General features: G+C 49.0%; 1 pseudogene; it reads left to right on the plus strand.

Moving 5' to 3' along the window:
• Positions 1–6891: 6891 nt before the first annotated feature.
• LOC114500967 lies at positions 6892–7362 on the plus strand (annotated as a pseudogene).
• Positions 7363–8596: the final 1234 nt, after the last annotated feature.

An 8596-nucleotide genomic window follows, 5' to 3' on the forward strand; every position in this document is an offset into this window, starting at 1 on the left:
TGTTTGTATTTTTGATAATAGCTACCCTAACAGTGTGAGGTAGTATCTCACTGGGTTTTTAGGTTCTTTTCCCTGATGGTTAGTGATATTGAGCATCCTTCAGGTACCACGTTGGCCATTTGTATGTCTTCCTTGGCAAAATCCTATTTGAGTCCTTTGCCCATTTGTAAAATTGGGTCATTAGGTTTTTTACTTTTAAGTTATAGGCATTCCTTATCTAGTTAGGATATTAACCCCTTATCAGATACATGGTTTACAAATATTGTCTCACATTCCACAGGTTGCCATTTCATTCTCTCGACTGACTGTTTCATTGGTTGTGCAAAAGCTTTTTAGTTTGATGAATTCCCACTTGCCTTTGTTTTTTATGCCTATGCCTCTAATCTACTTTGGGTTGATTTTGTATATGGTATAAGATAAAGTGCAATTTAAGTCTTTTGCATACGGATATCCAGTTTTTCCAATAGCATTCGTTGAAAAGACTATTCTTTGCCCACTGTATATTTTTGGTACCTTGTCAAGGATTAGTTGACCATATATGCATGGGTTTATTTCTGGGTTCTCTATTCTGTTCCATTGGTCTATATGTCTATCTTTAGGCCAATTACATATCATTTTGATTACTGTAGCTCTGTAATGCATTTTGAAATCAGGAAGTGATTGCATCTTGTTGCAAGCATCACTAGAGCTCCAGTCTGCCTGCCTGGGCCTGTGGGCTAGGGGCCTAGTGGCAAGACCAGCTGAGCCTAGCACAGGAGAAAGGAGTATAACCCTTAAACAAACAAAACAAACAAACAAAACACTTATCTGGCCTTTCATTCCTCAGAGAACAGAGATTAAGGTGGGGCAGGTCCTTAAAAGGTGAATGAAAGAAACCCACAAAATAAGAGAAATACCAAAATGATGTTAAACCAGTTCGGACACTTCATCCAAAGCCTTTGCCATTACCTGCAGTGATTACCTGGCGAAGTTCCTCTACATCTGGAGGTAACTACCCCAGACCCAAGACTCCTCTCCAGGACCTGGTCAAGGGCTTTATCCCAATGCAACCCAAGCTGACCTCTGGGCAAGGCCCAAAGAGAGCCCCACCTGACCTGGTTCTCATGCTGAAGGGCCTCCAGAGACATCACCCAGCCCTCAGTCAAGGGGAAGGAGAACTAGGGAGGCATGCCACTGAAGTCTCTCCAGTTCTCTTCATTCCTCTTTACCGGATGGAGGGGCTCCCCCAGTACCAGACCTGGGGCAGGCACTGGTGATCAACTCAACACAGCCCCAGCCCCACAGGAATCCCCAGCAGATAAGAGCCACCCACCACCCACTACCCCTGCCTTCTGCTGTGGGAGCTTGGATGAACAGGGCAGGGAAGGGTTTCAATTACTCGTATGTGAAGTAATTGAAAGGATGCTGTCAGTAGACCTCAGATCAGATCCTTGTTCCATGATTTTCTAGCTGCCTGACTCAGATATCCTCTCCAGGTCTGGCTGCTCTAACTTAGGAGAGGTGGGATTAGGCGGGATCCCTCTCGTGGGATCCCTCCTAGCTCTGAGTTAGGTGATGGTCAATTCTGATGCCATGCTATCACCTGCACCAACCACACACCCACAGGCCACATCTCTAGGACATTTGGTTGCTCCAGGGACATTTAAGGTCAAATCTCCCCTCCAGCTTGTGCTATGGAGGAATAGCCAGTGCACCACTGGCTGTTGGGGCCAGTGAAGGGCATTGCTCTGAGCCAAACTGCGTCTGCCCCCTTTCCATGCCCCCAGTCCCCCGACCTGAAGATACAGATAACAGGGATGATGCCCATCTTGTTGGGTTGTTAGGAGGGTTCAATGAGATGGTTTAGACCAAACCTCTGAAAGCAGCGCCTGGCTCTCAGTAAGTGCAGTATAAGATTTGGCCGTTATTACCATGAGCATTCAGGAGCCTGTGAAGCTCCCAAAACCACCATCAGAGCTAACACAAAGTCCAAGTGTGGCAACCAAGGTCTTTGTCTCAGGGAAAGTTCTGCCTCTCGCAGATCTGGGGCCAGAAGAAAGTAGTCTTGGATGTTCTCCCCTTCACTCTGGAAGGTGAGAATTGGTGGGCTCCCTGGCCTGCAGACCGCAGCCCCTCCCAGCCTCCGGCTCCAGGGCCCATTAGGAACATGCTGTTGACACTGAGCAGCCACACCTCACACTTGCACGGCCCAGCCTGGCAGGCTGCATGTGGCCTCCTTTCCCAGCGGGCTCGTGCCAGAGGGCTCGATTACCCTGGGGTGCATTTCAGGCCTTCTTGCTATTATCAGCTTCTCACTTTCAGCTGCTGGATGGGGGCAGGATCCTTCCCTTCCTCCCTCTGCCCCAGCGCTGGGTGTCTGTTTTCACCGCAGCCTGGATGGCCCAGGTGAGCCATCTCCTGCCCTGGGGAAGGCTGCTCCCAGCGTGGGCGCTCAGACCGGCCCCCGGGGGGAATCCAACCCTTGCCTCTTAGTCCCAGCCCCAGATGAATCTCTCTTGAGTGGGGGTTGGGAGGTGAGGAAGGGGCTAGGTCATAACTGTCCAGTCTGTGCCACCAGCATTTCCAAGTGCCTGAAGGAAAAAACTTCCCTGTGGTGATGACCAGCACACCCACTGGGACTGTAATGACCAGCACACCCACTGGGAAAGATGGAGGAGGAGGAGGAGAAAATGACAGAGAACAAAAGAGCGTGGATTTCCACCAGAGCCATAAACACCAGGTGTAGAAAATGTGCCATTCCTCTCTCTCCCCCTTTACTCAGACAGTGTGCCCTCTTGTTGCACCCTGTCCCCTCTGCTCCCCGGAGCTGCTCCATGATGGTGGCTCTGAGGTCCCTCCTCCCCTCCTGGGCATTCCTTCCCAAAAGGCTGCGGCAGAAGCTGGGAGTGCTGCCCCGCCGTACCCAAGTCCAGGAAACTTCACGTTACATTCATTCCTTGAAGGGGAGGGGAATGTCATCTCTGAACAAACAAACAAACAAGCAAACCCGTCTTTCATTAAGAGCTCCACAGAGAAGCCTTTCGGGGGTGGAGGGGAGGGACAGGTCAGCAGCTGGTTCCTTTCCCTCCGCCCGGGGTTTTGTCCTCACTGGCAGCCTTCTTTGTTCTCATTGCCACTACGTCCCCTTGTCCACCTGGCCCTCCTGCCCAGGTGCGGACCGCACCCCTGGGTCCCCCTTTGCAGAGCTCAGATGGGCTGGAATTCTCTAAAAATATCCTCACAGAAAAAAACCAATGAAATGAACAGAGAGAACACAAACAGCTGAACAACAGATGTGCTTGCTGAGCACAGGTACCTAATCCTAAAACAAGCAAAGTCTCGCTGCCGCTGTGCCGGTCAGCTCTGGTTTCTTCCCTGCCTCTGCCAGGAAAGACCCTCTCAAGCAAGGCGTTCTGACACTCTCCTTCCCCCTCCGCGCCCACCAGGGAGGCAGCAGTGGGAAGACAAAGGGCAGGTGGTGTTCAGGGTGCAGCCAACACCTAGCCCTGTGTGTGAGCTAAGGTCAAAGTGTAGGTGGGCTCCTGAGTCCCCCTAAATTGGAGGAGAATCCTACTGGTTGACTCAGCCCCGCAAGTGGAGAGGGGTAGTATCCAAGAGGGAGCTGAGCAGGAGGAGGAGGGCCGGCGAGGCCAGGCTTGGAGGCAAGGCCAAGCCTAGACATTGGGAGCAGGTGCCTGGCTGCAGCTCTGCTCTGTCACTCTAGCCATGGCCCCATCTCTTCTGGGCCTCCGTTTCCCCGCTGGTAGAAGGGGGCGGTCTGAGTAGGTGATCTCGGAAGGTTCTTTCATCTCTAGCACTTGGCAGTTCTGCCATTCTCCACCTCCCAGCACCACTTCTCGGAGGTGAGACCACGCCAGTCTGCCCAGACAGGTCTTGTGCGTGCTGCCCGGGGCAAGGCATCAACCAACCCCCAGCACAGTCACAGCGGCTCACCGGCCTGAGCGGGGACCAGGCACCACAAACGACGGTAGCTCCTTCACATACGGGGACTCATTTTCCCCTCGCCAGAGCCCTGAGCAGAGAGCCTAGTGTCCCCATTTTTCACAGGCGACCAGACTGTAGCCCCGAGCGGTAAAGAGCACTCCAGGGTGGTGGGCAAAGGCAGGGCCTTTGGGCAGGGCGGTTCCAGGGCCTGCGCTCTGGTCTCCAGACTAAAATACTTCTTCACGGGAGCAACTGTGGTGTCTAAAATGGACACAGCAGCCGAAAGGTGGGAACAACCCAAATGCCCATCGGCGGACAAATGAATTACAAAATGTGATATGGCCATCAATGGAATATTATTCAGCCTTAAAGAGGAGTGAAATTCTGACACACACCCTGAATATGCATGAACCAGGAAACATCGCACTCAGTGAAGTGAGCCAACACAAAAGGACGGATGTCATAGGTTTCATGCACAGGAAGTAACCAGAGCCCACGATTCGGTGAGAGCAAACAGAACCATGGTTACCAGGGACTGAGGGGAGGGGAGAATGGGGAATTACTGTTTCATGAGTACAGAGTTTCTGTTTGGGATGATTAAAGAGTTTCAGAAATAGATAGCGGAAAGGGTTGTGAAATATTATAAATGTACTTAATGCCACTGAATTGTACACTTAAAAATAGGATGGTCGATTTTGTTATATTTGTATTAACAATAAATTTTAAAAGTATCTACAATTGAATAGACACCACTTATTGAGCACCTACTATGCCCCCATAGTTCTAGGTGCCTTATACATTGCCTTGTGTAATACCTACAACAACCCTGTGAGGTAGACTATGGTGTCATTCCGCCTTACTTTATCGACAAGGACACTTGGCCTCAGAGAGTAAATTCCCCAAGGGCCCGAGAGTAGTCAGCAGCCAAGCTGACACTGCTGCAAACCCAGGCAGTGCTGAGCGCAAACTCAGAGAGGAGGGCAGAGAGAAATCTGAGAAGGCGAGGAACAAGCTGAGATGAACCAGGGTGTGGGGCCGCTCACACTCCTACCTGTGCTTGCCAGGTTCCACAAATTCCTCCTTTGTCTTTTCTCACACCTCTCCCTGCATTGGTTACATTTCCCCCTGTTTTATAGCCAACCAACACCTTCCTGCCTCACCCCTCCACGGACATCACCACCTCTGCCCATGATCCCTCTGTATTCACCCCCAGCACAGCAGGGCGGCCTGTCAGGCCTAGGGACACAGAGAGCGCTCACAGCCCACAGGGTCTATTCTGTGCCGAGGGACAAAGAGGCCAGATCTCTACCAAAGGTGACCCCTGATCAAGTAGCTACCTGCCCGCACTCCTGCCCCCACTGGGGAGGTCCTGCCAGGGCCAGGGGCAGCTGGCTGATAATTGCCTGTCCCCAGAAGAACCTCCGGGAGGCTAGGCAGCTGACTCCAGGGGTGCCAGCCCTGTGGGTTACCAGTTTATCCCAGGCTCAGTTGACCTCGAATGGGAGTGCGGTCCAGGCGACAAGTTTCATTTGCCTTTTAAATAATGAACTGCCCATTGCCCCCGAAGCACGGGGCATTTCGCATTCAGGCCACCCAGGAGAGCCAAGCACACCTCCATCTAGGCCGGCTTGTCCAACTGCAGCCTCCTGAGGCATTAGCCTAACCCCGAAGGCCGCACACAGGCACAAAGCTTCCTTAGAAACTCCTCACACGGAGGATGCAGGCGACGTTGTCCAGTGCCAAGGTTGGGACTGGCCTGTCAGCAGGGTTTGTGTGTGTGCCTCACGACTTGCTTTTCCTACCCCACGTGCCCCACCCCCGACATTTCCCTGGCATTTTGTTCCCCAGGTCCTGCACCCAGCCAGTGACTGGGAATCCCCAGAAATCCTCTGATGAACTGGGACTCCTCTCAGGGGATCCTGAACAGCTAACAATGACCCAAGAAGTAAAATGTCGGGGGGATTCTGACCTCAGGCACAGTGTGGAGGAAAGGTTTGTGAGGCACAGTGTGAAGCATAGGAGTCTTTCCAAATGCCCCTTTAATCATGACCAGAAAGAGGGACCTCTCCCCACTGGCAGATTTAAAGCATAGGCGCCCTGCTGTCAGGAGAGTCACTGTGGCATTGCAGAGTGGGCTCCGGTGTCAGACTTCCAGATCTGACTCCTGACTCTGCCTGACTCCTGACTCTGCTGCTGACTAGGCATGTGATCTTTTTTTTTTTTTTAAGATTTTATTTATTTATTTATTTTTAGAGAGGGGAAGGGAGGGAGAAAGAGAGAGAGAGAATCAATGTGTGGTTGCCTCTCACATGGGACCTGGCCGGCAACTCAGGCATGTACCCTGACTGGGAATCAAACCTGCGATGCTTTGGTTCGCAGCCCGTGCTGAATCCACTGAGCTACACCAGTCTGGGCTACCAGCCATGTGGTCTTAAGCATGTGGCCTCGGAATTTTCCTCCTTTATAAACTCCCTTAGGGTACTAAAGAGGATGACGGAGAATGAAGCACATAAAGTATTTAGGACAGTGCTTAGCACAAAGGTCCTAGTTAATAAATATTGGCCTTTGTTGTTATGCAGTTTGACCTTGGCAGTCAATTAGGGAATCTTTCCCCCTGAAACCAGACCTGGTCTCAGATTCCTCAATGCAGCAGAGCAAGTAGCTGCTACCAATCAGCAGAGGAATAGCATCTAAGACAAAATCCACTAGCGACCACTGAATCTATTTTTTTCTTCAACTGGCATTTAGTGCTCTTTCCCTCTGTCTGAGCTGGGACCCCTCTGCTTCCCCATCCTCATCTCCTATTATTCCCATGCTAGGACCACCCTCCTCACAACACACACATGCATTTTAGATCCTAAATTGATCCCCAACTTCCCCATGCACAATTTTGAACAGCTTTAATGAAACACAATTCGCATACCATACAATTCACCCATTTCAAGTATACATTCACTTTTCATGAAGATGGCGCTGAGAGCAAAGAAGGAATCTCCTACGCCTCTCAAAGACAAAGCCAAAGCCAAAGCCAAACCAAAGGTTTTGAAGGCTAAGCAAGCATTGCTGAAATGGGTCCACACTGACAAAAAAAAAAGGATCCACATGTCTCCCACTTTCTGATGGACGAAGACACTGTGGCTCCGAAGGCAGCCCCGATATCCTAGGAAGAGCCCCAGGAGGACCAAGCTTGACCACTATGCCATCAATTTCCCCCAGCTACAGAGTCAGCCATGAGGAAGATAGAAGACAACAGACTAGTGTTCATTGTGGGTGTCAAGGCCAACGAGCACCAGATCCAACAGGCTGTGAAGAAGCTCTGTGACATTGACATGGCCAAGGTCAACCTCCTAATCAGGCCTGATGGAGAGAAGAAGGCCTACATTCTACTGGATCACAACTGACACTTTGGATGTTGCCAACAAAATTGGAATGATCTAAACTGAGGCCAGCTATCCACTTCTAAATATAAAAATTTTCACTTAAAAAAGAGCAAATAAATGAAGTGTGCAATTCAATGGCTTTTAGTATATACAGAGCTATGCATACATCACCACAATCAATACGGCAGATTTTTATTGCCTTTCAGGAAATTCCCCTCACCTTTTATCTACCACCTTCCAAACTCTCTTCTTTCTCCTCCCCCCACCCCAGTACTAGGCAACCAATGATCTACTTTCTGTCTCTATAGATTTGCCTATTCTGGACATTTCATATAAATGGAATCACACCTTATGTGGTTCTTTATGTTTGGCTTCTTTCACTTATAGTGTTTTCAAGGTCCATCCACACTGTAGCATGTATCAGTACTTCATTTCTCTTTATGGGGTAATATTTCATTATATATATATAGCATATTTTATTTTTGATGGGCATTTGGATGTTTCCACCTTTTTTAAAAATTTTATTTATTTATTCTTAGAGAGAGAAGAAAGTGGGAGAGAGAGAGAGAGAGAGAGAGAGAGAAACATCAATGTGCAGTTGCTGGAGGCCATGGCCTGCAACCCAGGCATGTACCCTGACTGGGAATTGAACCTGCGACACTTTGGTTCACAGCCCAAGGTCAATCCACTGAGCTACGCCAGCCAGGGCTAATGTTTCCACCTTTCAACTATTATGAATAATGTTGTGATGAATATTTATGTAGAAGGTTTTGTGTGGACGTGTTTCATTTGTCAGGTAGATATCTAGGAGTTAAACTGTTGGGTCATATTGTAACTCTGTTTCAGAAACTGCCAGAATGTTTTCCAAACCAGCTGTACCATTTTAAATTTCTACCAGCAGTGCATGAAGGTGTGACCTCTCTATCCTTGCCAACACTTGTTATTATCTGTATTTTGGACTAGAGCTCTCCTAGAGAGTGTGAAATGGTATTTTACCATGGCTTTGATTTGCATTTCCTGATGGCTAATGATTTTGAGCATGTTTTCATGTGCTCATTGGTCAGTTGTATGTCTTCATTGGACAACTCTCTATTCATGTCCTTTGCCCATTTTTAAGTTGGGATATTTGTCTTTTTATTATTGATTTATGAGTTTTTAAAATGTATTCTAGATACAAATCCCTTATCAGCTATATGATCGGCAAAATTTTTCTCCCATTCTGTCACTTTGTCTAGCCACTTTCTTCATGGTATTGTTTGAGGCGCTAAAATTTTTAATTGTGATGCCATTTT

The sequence above is a fragment of the Phyllostomus discolor genome, chromosome 6, assembly GCF_004126475.2.
Source record: "Phyllostomus discolor isolate MPI-MPIP mPhyDis1 chromosome 6, mPhyDis1.pri.v3, whole genome shotgun sequence".
Classification (NCBI taxonomy): domain Eukaryota; kingdom Metazoa; phylum Chordata; class Mammalia; order Chiroptera; family Phyllostomidae; genus Phyllostomus; species Phyllostomus discolor.